Source organism: Triticum dicoccoides, chromosome 6B (genome assembly GCF_002162155.2).
Source record: "Triticum dicoccoides isolate Atlit2015 ecotype Zavitan chromosome 6B, WEW_v2.0, whole genome shotgun sequence".
In the NCBI taxonomy this organism is placed as follows: Eukaryota; Viridiplantae; Streptophyta; class Magnoliopsida; order Poales; family Poaceae; genus Triticum; species Triticum dicoccoides.
Window position 1 is genome coordinate 716,176,478 of NC_041391.1, and position 10,714 is coordinate 716,187,191.

At 47.0% G+C, this 10,714-nt stretch overlaps 1 long non-coding RNA gene across 1 annotated transcript; it reads right to left on the minus strand.

Moving 5' to 3' along the window:
• Positions 1-2,152: 2,152 nt before the first annotated feature.
• LOC119325502 lies at positions 2,153-3,516 on the minus strand. Its single transcript, XR_005157558.1, has 4 exons — positions 3,385-3,516; positions 3,122-3,252; positions 2,900-3,034; positions 2,153-2,672 (listed from the first exon to the last, which is right to left on the minus strand). It is a non-coding gene; the product is annotated as an uncharacterized LOC119325502 (long non-coding RNA).
• Between the last annotated feature and the right edge of the window lie 7,198 nt (positions 3,517-10,714).

Sequence of the window (10,714 nt, forward strand, 5' to 3'; positions counted from 1 at the left end):
ATTTTTGTTTATAAATTTGGTCAAAGTTTGTAAAGCTTGACTTTGATCAAAGCTAATATGTGAACTAAATAAAAATGGAGGGAGTATTTCAGAAACTTATTCTGGCAAAAAAACATGACGATTGCCCATCATTGAAATTTTATTATCTCAGTTGGTGTATGTTCAAAATAATTTTGAACGCATGCGTGAAAAAAAAGGTTCTTTGACATCTCATTTTATCTAGTCGTGACATGTGCCACGACAATACAATCTAAAAGCACATAAAATAACAAAGTGCAAGAAGATTTAAACATTTTGTATTTGGCGAGTCTTGACCATTACGAGATTGAACAACCATGAACTTACACAATGATGGTCAGGATAACACGATGAAGTGAAGCATCACATAGCTCACACGTATGGGGCGGCGATAAATCTGCCTCCACTGGCGGAGACATGGTGGCTAGCTGCATGGTTCTGCTTGTGGGTCCGGGAGACAGAAAGTGGAAGGAGAGAGTTTGGAGCAAACCATCTGCGACTACGAGGGGACTAGGAGATGGCAGCGATGGAGGCAAGGCATCATGAAAAGAAATCGGAGGAGAGAAGATCATCAACGTGGGTATGGGGAGGGGTTATTTTCACGGGAGCGGCTTCAAATTGAAACGTGGGTGGGAGGGAGAGAGAAGACTGGGTCAATGCGTGAGGGGTTGAGGCATTGAACAACATATTTTTAAGTGGAGTTTCGGTACCAATGGTCGAATTTTAGACTGAAACCAATTTTCATCGGTAGGAGAAACACCACGAAAGCATTTCCCCGCTCAATGCACCACCGTGCAAAATTTCATAGCATATAATAAGAAATCAATTAAACTAGGTAGTTGATAAATTAAAGTTTCTTGTGAGCATATCAAATTTGAAGGGACCAAACTACTTGCATAACAAGCTAGGGCTTGGCACTTAGATTTTCTTTGGTTGGATGCAAACAAGGACATAAATAAATTATCTCATCTGAAGGAATGAGAAGCTCTCATAGCTGCTAACCTACCAAAGGACCAAACTCATGAGCAAGATTCTCAGATCATGTGACCTACCAAAGGACCAAAGACTTGATGCCACTGTTTACTACCCGTGCCTTTATATGGAGCAAGACTTGCCTCGGCAAAGGATGAATAAGTATTTAGTATTTTACCTGTCTATCAGTGTCTTGGAATTATGTAATCCCATTTCATGCGTTATCCTTTGTGTTGTGTGTCTATGTGCACTAGGGATACAGGGGCAGATCCAGTACAGGGCATGGGTGTACAGATGTACACCCAAAAATTTCTGCAAAAGAATTCATACATATAGGTATATCCATATATGGCAGATATACTAAGCGTCAAACATATGGTCTGGCTCCTAGGGATGATGGATGAGGTCAGACAAGCCATTATCTTGTGACCAAGAGTGTCAAAATATTCATGTGGTAAGTATTTTGTTTTCTCATTCAGACCAATTAGATAGAATGGGAGACCACATGTTCAAAATTACGCAAAACCTTTGTTCCTACTGCCTGTAAGTTGTTTTGACCATGATTTCACAACCATATCCAGGACGATGACAGTTCACTGGCGTCATATTACCTTTACGACATACTGCATCTCAAGGGGAACATTGCAAAGAGGCCGCATCAGTTCATCGAGTCTATCGATGAATGATACAACTTTGAGTCTCGAGAGAACGCAATGGCGTACACATTTGAATGTCTCTTGTGGGCATATGTTGCCTGAGACTGTATCTGTTTGGGGCCCAAGTCTTTGTATAATAGTAATATATAATGGCTATGTGGACCTAAATTTTTATGTTGTCGAACCACTGAACGATATCGAAGGTTATGTATGAACCACGGACCTCAGAGATGACTAGATTTATAAGTCAAAATATGGACGACCAGTTGCGTAATTTTCATTTCTTTAACTATATGTGTGTTGTTGCCTTGTAAACGAACTACAGATGCTATAGGCCAACATCTACTCTTGCATACTTCATCCATATCCAAAACATGTACCTCGCACATACGAAAGATGTGCATGGCACATGCACAGCAGTCTCAAGTTGGGCTTTGTACCTGGCACATATTTCGGCTTGCCTTGCGATCTAGTGCATGCGGAATATTCTCGTTTCACGCACCTGGTACCACGCACGAGTGATCTGGCTATACCATGTACAATGTACAGGAGGGATCATCCAGGTGCCATGTACAAGCTACAAGAAGCGAGGCATGGACGGGGTACAACTGAGAACATTACATCCCGAGTACAAGATATGCGGGCACATGTGCCGGGCACATGTTGTATAATACCAGATGATGGAATGAACGGATGTGGGTGATGGTCGTGTATAATACCAAGATAAGGAAGTGGCGTCTGCCTCACGCCATCCCTCTCGACATCCACAAAAAACCGTCCATTTCTTAGGGAGAGGCATATATATACCATGTCGCCAGGCCGCACTACATACGCATCAATAAACATACGCCAGCCAACACCGTGAATCCTGGTCTTCTTAGCTCCATGATCAAGCTTGACTTCGTACTCCAGTAGTTCTCTGGTTACAAAGATTGTCTTACACATGGGCTTATTCTCTCTGGCGGCAATGGACTGCAGATGCTCAATACATGCACCAAACACTCGCCTGTTGCAGCATGGGATAATCTGCAAAATATATGGCCCAAACATGCCAAAGTTTCAATCTTCTCATGGAACATATGTATAGACAGACATCACCAATCTTCTCCTGAATCCTCTTTTACAGTGGGACGAATATTGTAGGAGTAGAGGTTATGGACAAATTTTGATGATCTCGTGTGTTTTACAATGCCAGAACCGACGAATCATCAAGTTCTGTAATAATAGTGCAGCTTGTGAAGACGGATGTTTACCTTTTCTTCCAGCCAGACACGACTATAACGCTTCCAGAATCATCGGCAGGTACATCTGGGTTGACATCTGGGCCGTAGGCACAGGTATTTGCGCCCCTCAATGTGGCCGGAGGCGTTACTAGTCCCATATGTTCACTGAACAATCGAGTACAGAAATAGGAGGATATGCGTAAGCTCAGATCTGCATTTTTTGATCGACAATCCGAAAATATATAAACTTACTTGGATTGTGTCGTCTCGCCTGGGACATGTACAAATTCCTGTATGCTTGGCTGCCGCGATAAATCGGCCGCCGCCCCCCTCCGTCGATCTCAGGGCTCGCTAAGAATGGATCGACTGCAGCGGCTCGTGATCTGTCGTCCGGCACACAATCCAGAAGGAAAAGGGGATTCAGGACCTCAATGGGGAACACAAAAAAACGAATATAGGCGCATCCCGGAACGAGCGCTGCGAGTTTTATGGCAGTATGCATACTCGATACATACCTATGGCCGTCCGCCAGAGAGGCTCCCGGGGCGGAGCGTCGGCGCCATTGATTCGCCTCCTTGCGCCCAATCCTTAGAGGGTCAAGTCGAAGAACAGAGCAGGGGCACTGCTTGGGGAGATAAGTGATTCGCCTTCACGGGTCCGCGTCTGTATGCGGTGGGGAGGTAGAAGACAATAACGTGCAGAGCCTAGCCCGTGATGCTGTTACCCTACGACGAGTGGATGGTGACAGACACCTGCCACGGTAATACGTAGGTTAAAACGGTATCCCCGTCGTGCATCTCGAGGTAAACCGCGACGATTCGACCGCCAGGATAGCGCGGCCCCGGCGCATATGCTCGAAAAATCCGCGTCCTCCCCTCATGGCCTCGTCCCATCCCTTTTTGTTTCAATGTGATGAGGCGATGCCTTCCCATATGCCTAAATTATGTAATATGACCGCAATTCGTTCATGTGCAGTGACTGTACATCAAATTCTTTAATTTCACCATCGGAGAATCGACTGCAAGAGGATCACACATTCAAGTCAATCTGCAGGTTAGTACATGAAAATTTAACCTTTCCTTTATTCATGATTTCATTCACAATGGACACAATCACTTGCCTGGATAATAGGTACAGCAAAAAACATCATTTTACTTCTAATTAATTCAAAGTCATGACTCTGTAGTTTTATACTCAGATTCTGCAGAAGAATTGCAAGCAATGATGGGTGACCTGTGAGCTCTGGTGGTTGGCAATTTGGCATTCAGGACATTGCTCTTCCATTCAAATAATTACAGCAGTGGCAGTGCCTGTCTTTATTTTTTGAAGCAATAACTCCACAAAGGTCAGTTTGCTACTCTGTTCATCAAAAGTGGCAATATCCTGTTCCATATGCTGCCTTTTGGATTTGCACCACATTGACCTGTGAACTTTGTGTAATCGTTCACTTGTCTGCTAACACTGTTCCCCCTATTGGCGAACCCAAAACCGAAGGAAGTCATGATTCAAGGTGCATCATGGTTAATTCATGGCTGCTCCGGACGACAGGTATCACAATCTTTTTTGTCTGCACATTCACCAAGCAGCTGATTGATGGAGCATGTGCGCGAGTAATTTGTCCGGCTCACCGTGAACCTAAACAAGGTGCTTTACTGAATGCAACTCTACTTCCCATGAAATTATCACTGCCTTGTTAATTCAGTTCCTTATTTTCTCCGGCTCCTCTGGAGGAACAGTCATCCAAATATATGCTCTGAAGCTTACATTAGTGGCATCATATTCTGTGTCCAATACTCAGGGATTGATGCTGGTATGTGTCATACTTGTTTTCACATAACTGACTTCCTATGCTTTAATTTCAATTCTGCTGTTAGCTCATGAATAAATTGTATCTTTCTACTGCTACTTGACAGCATCACCAGTCATGTACTCCCTCCGTTCCATAATATAAGAACCTTTTTACACTAGTGTAGTGTTAAAAACGTTCTTATATTTTGGGACAGAGGGAGTATATGCTATACAGTCGACACTGACAAGCGCTTGTGTGTGTATACAACAAATCGCCTACCCTGACGACGCACACTAAGCATGCATGGCGTCTCACTCCCTCAACAACATGCTTGTCCGTGGCCTATCTCTTGTTATGGGTCGAACCAGGCCAGCATCCCGTTCCACACCGGCGCGCTGTGGTCGACAGGGCTAGCGTATGCTCTATCGACACCAATCTCATCGTCCGTCTTTGGTGCGCTCGCCTTCTAATCGTGTGCTTTGCTACTCCCCTGTAGTCCCAACTCTTATATCGACCTCGCCATCTTCGACTCTGGCACGACACATGTGCCCATGTCACCGGCATAATTTGGGGCGATACTGAATTCAGCCAATGCTCCATGAAACAAATTAAGGTGCATATAAAAAAGTGCCATTTAAAAAAACCATTGCCATGATATAAAAAAGTGCCATCTCCTAATAAATGAAAATGGCATCTCCTAATAAATGAAAATGCCATCTCTTAATAATAAGAATGCCAACTCTTAAATATAAGAATGGCATCTCGTAATAATTAAAAATGTCACCTCTTAATAATAAAAATGCCATCTCTTAATGAAAAAGTGACATCTCTTAATATAATAATGTGATCTCTTACTAAAAAAATGCCATCTCTTAAATACTAAGAATGCCATCTCTTAATATAACAATGTCATCTCTTACTAAAAGAATGTCATCTCATAATATTAAAATTCCATTTTACTGATTATTAAAATGGCATACTCTTATTAAAAATGCCATATAAAGCACAGAAAATGCCATGTTACATATAAATAAGGGTCTTTTACATCTTTGTCCCTAACTCGAACCCACTACTTAGATATGCCCCTAATTTCGAAATCTGCTCAAATTTGCCCCTCCACCTTCAAGTCTCCTTATAGAAATGCCCCTCTGTGCCGTTTCCGTCAGGTCAAACGGCTTTGACCGTTTTCTGGGCGTTTGCTGAACGTTTTGCCCCTAAAAAATAAGACAGGAATTTAAAAAGAAGAGAGAGAGCACATGCTAGCTTTTGGCCCAGAAAAGCCCGGCCAACCCAGCCAACTGGCTGGTCATCTTCTTCATCTTCAGAGACTAAGGGCGTGTCCACTTGCCCGTTCACCCGAGCGCCGCCGTTAACGTGGCCAACGACGTCAAGAAGCCAGACTGCCGTGTCTGCAAGTCCCGCCGTAGAACAGAACATCACCACACCTTAGATCTGGACCTCGGGTGCCTTGCAACTCCGCAACCGACGCCATCACCGCCGCATCTGCGCACCGGCCGCCGTCTTCGATTTCCTGTCGAATGAGGTCCCTTGGTGCTCCCTTATCGTACATGAGATCCATATGGTGTTGCAGAACTTCCGGACATGTCGCCGATGAGCTCTTCTTCGTCCAGCTGCCTCCCCACGGCGCCTTGCTCCGACGGCCGTAGGCGAGGTCCATGTGCTCATGCTCGGCCGTCCCCAGACCCTTTGAAGAGTCTGTCATGCTCGCGGTGAGACGTTGATGCCGACCCCTCTCCCCCTGCTTTCTAACCCCCTGTCACCTAGCTTTGCCTGCCGCCGCCGCTGGCCGGCCATGCCCGACACTCTAGCCGTCCTCGCTCGCCCTGCCATTTCTATTCAACGCGGAGCAAGCCCAGGAGCGCAAAGGACCATTCCACCAATCATTTGGTCGCCGGGAAAGAGCTCCCCTGCCCTCCGTTGTGGCGTGTGCTCGCCGGCGGCTTAACGCCGGTGGTTCGATTAGTACTAATGGGGTTCCTATGACATGTGGGGCCCATTAGCTAGATTAGCAATAATCCTACCGTGTGTTAAACATTATGCTAAATACTGAGACTAATCGGCATGCCCTGCCAATTAACAAAACTGCTAATTAATTAAGAAAAATAACTAGACACTTACATGTGGGGTCCCACGTGTAAGTGAGAGAGAGGGTGGAGAGAGTGAGGGGTGAGAGAAAGTGTTTTTCCTTTTTATTTTATTTTTCTGACTGGGTCCCACTTGTAAGTGACACATGGAGGCAGGGCCAAATTGTCCAAAAAACGTCAGGTAGACGGTCAAACCCTTCGGCAGTCTGAGCATACCGTCCTCATGTCCTTTGTCGGGAGCGGCACATCGACGCCAGAAAAGAGGTTGACGCCTACAAGGTGCATGTTATCCCCAAGAGCCGTGACCCAGCCGCCGTCGTGAGCTCCCACCACCCGCTTACCAACGAGTGCGATTGGGAGCTGGATTCGCATGACCCCGCCATCCTCGGGGCAATATGCACGTCTAGTCTTACAGTCGTCGTCGTGTGATGTGGAGAAGATGAGCCACGGGAGGGCAGGCGGCGCCTCGTGCCTCGCCGTGATCGCGGCGGCTCGCCACTGCCTGCACACGGCAGAGAAGCGCACGCAGTGCCATAGGCCAGTGACCTTGTTGTACACCCGATGGAGGAGGTCATCGGGGAGATCGGACCAGTGCTCGAACATCGTGTCGAAGGTGCGGTAGCTGCCGGTGGATCGGGCGACGAGTTGTTAATTCTGTTTCGGTCGGTCGTTTTCGAATAGGTTAGCAGCTTAGCCTGTGTGCGTACGGCTTATATATGGTTGTATTGCCTACCGGCTGGAGTCGGACACGTGCGAACCAACATGTGGTTGGATGGTTAGAGGGACTGTGGTATCCACAGTCCACCAGGGTTCAAATCCAATTATTTCAGGATTTACGACGATGTGTATTCAGTGGGAGGAGACGTTTCCATCGACGACGAGGTGCCTACGATGACTTCATAAATTTCAAGATGATATGCCGGCTCAGTTTTTTGGATATGCTCATAGGGATAGGGTGTGCGTGTTTGCATTCATAGGGGTGCTCATAGGGATAGGGTATGCGTGCTCTCAAACATTACACTTGAGCAATTGCTCTTGTTAGCTCGTGACCACTCATGTATTACAAACCATGGTCCTTATCATTCTTTCACTGGATTCTAATTAATCACATGTGTACATACAGACTTTTTTTCCGTTCATGGTTGGGTTGTTAATTTGTGAACAACTCAAATGATCGATACTTGATCTCAATCATGTGGGTTCTAGAGTCTAGACTTCGTACCAGGAAGACTATGCTATGGTTGTAAAGGAAAATGTGGTTGTGTGGCTAATTGCTTGGGACTTGCTGTTGGGACCGCGATTGAGGCATTTTTTTGGAAATGGAGGAAGACCCCCGGCCTCTGCATCTGGACGATGCATACGGCCATTTTATTAATTATTGACACAAGACCTTACAAAGTTATACATCAGTAAGACTAAAGTCATCGTCTAAGCAACATATGTCGCTACTCCTATCCAGTTGATGAAGGGCGCAGATAGTCTAGGTCTACTACCCAACATACCTCGCAGCCAAACCTAACATCTAAGACCTGAGGTCCCAACCAGGACGCCTGCCGGGTATGGGCATCCACCAGTCCGGCGTGCTCCTCAACCAGGACGCCTGCCGGGTATGAGGTCGCCGCAGCCACCTGCCACCAATCCATCTTCAGAGCTATACCGCTGCATCAACCTTGCCCAGGTCTCGCTGCCGTCGACGCCACCATGGCACCAAAGAGCTCCACCGCCCTGCGCTCGTCCATCCGGCCGCATCCATCAACGATGTGTAGCCGCACCATGCCGCCAAAATCATCGTCATCGACGCGGAAGATACAACGCCGCACCACCAGGCAACCTCCACACCGTCGCCACTGCTGGAGGTACTCGGAGTCCACCATCCACATCATCTCTCCCCCGAACAGCTGGTCCTCCCAAGACGGCGCATCCATGGAGGATACGACGCGTAGGACGCCGCCGCCGCCCAATCCAGAATGAATTTTGGACTTTCGTCCGGGATGGGTTCGGAGGTGGATAGGAGAGACCTCGGCTTCGCCTCCACGGAGGATAGCGGCGTTGAGCGACGTCGCCGATGCCGGGCCGGCCTAGCCGACCAAAGTTTCCTCCAGTCCCCATCCTATGCCACCAATCCTCCGCCTGCTCCGGATCCGGCGACAAGCCACGATCCAAAACCTTGCGAAGATGGAAGATCCATGGTGCTCGACCCACCGGAATGGAGGATCGAGAAGAACCCGTTGTAGATCTCCAGATGCCGAAACCAACAGTCCGATGTTGCCAGTGACGACCAACATCACCCCGCGGCGGCTGACGGAGTCCGAAGCCAAGATCCAGATGGATCCGATCTGGATCCGGCGACACCCACGACCACCGGGCAGTACCAACGCAGCCACCACCGCGCGACTCGCAGACCGTCACCACGGCGCCACCGTCGCCGGGAGACCCGCCGCCGTGCCGCCGAACCCCACGTTAGCCCGGCGCTCCCCTCGTCCCCACTGTCCCGCGCTAGCCAGAACGAGATGGATGGGAAGGAGCCCCGCCGCCGCCCAGCCGGCCAGGCTTCGCCCGGCGGCGTTGCGGACGGCGGCGAGGAGGGAGAGGGGCGGAGGAAAGTGCGAGGAGCGGCGGCTAGGGTTTCCCCTCTGGTCGCCCGCGGGGACGAAGCGAGGGGAGAGGAGGGTTTTGTATGTACTGTATATGTTGAGGCATGACAACCCAAGTGTGGTTTGTGTACGACATCAGCTACAATCTCTTCCGGTTGGTCCTCCATTTACTTGTTCTTCATCTTCTCTCTACCGTTCTCTATTATATTTGTCTTATGACCATGTGCTACTATCACTAATTTTAGGATGAGTGTATCCTGAATGCACTGCTAATAGAACGCGCGACGTGTGTGGGTTTCTTGATATACCAAATCAAGATAGGCTTGTCTGCCTTGTTTAAACATGTGTAAACTTGCTGCATATGTTGCAGAGGGACATGCATGGCGCAAATCCGTTCATGTTCCAAGTTAGAAACGCACATAGATTGCCATATATGCATATACTCAAGACTTGTTGAAGTGAAACTGTTGATGCTAGAAGCGCCTCTGTTATGATCTGTCACATGTTTGATATACACTTGTCAATTCCTCATACAGGAACCACACTACATGTTTTGTTTTCCCTCTGCATATTAACTGTTTCTGACTTCCATGTAATCAAAGTCTAGTTTTAGTTATCAGATTTTAGTTTCCTAAGTTGGATAGTTCTCATCTTTCTCGTGCTACCATATGGGCCCGGCAGCATCCTACTTTTTGTTGCATCTTTCTTATGACCATGTGCTAGTGCCACACTAGCAAGGATGACTACCATGCATACATTACTCCTGATGGATGATGTGTTGTCTACATGTTCAGTTCCTGATCTAGAAACCATATTATGTAGTCTATTTTCCCCATGTATAGTGACTGTTGCTCATTTCTAATAAGTTATAACCATGCTGCTGAGCCCCATGTGCTACACAGGGGTTTAGTTCTGGTATGCATTTGATGCTACAGATAATCTGTTTTCCCTATGTATTGTTGAAACCTGCTGGATGAGTTTGCGAAGTTGATGTGGGTACTGAATCTATGCATTGCATTTTGTTGTGCAGGACTTAGAGAGAGTAGGTGAAGAGAAAGGAAAAAGACATGTTAATCTTTTCCTTTTCTATTGGATGTCGTTCAAATGGTTGAAGGCAGGGGGGACTTGCACGACATATCAAAGCCACTAGATGGACTAAGAGGTCTGTAGAGATCCCAATCTTATGGTTTATTTTAGTTTTGGCATTTGCATAATGTGCACCATTTCCTGCTTAAAATTAATGCTAAATAGTGCAACAAAAGCAATAGGCAGTGCTAGTGTTATTGTGGATATCCTTATACAGAGTTAATATGCATCTTATTTTAACTTGTACTATCTCTGTCACCAGGAAGGAAGA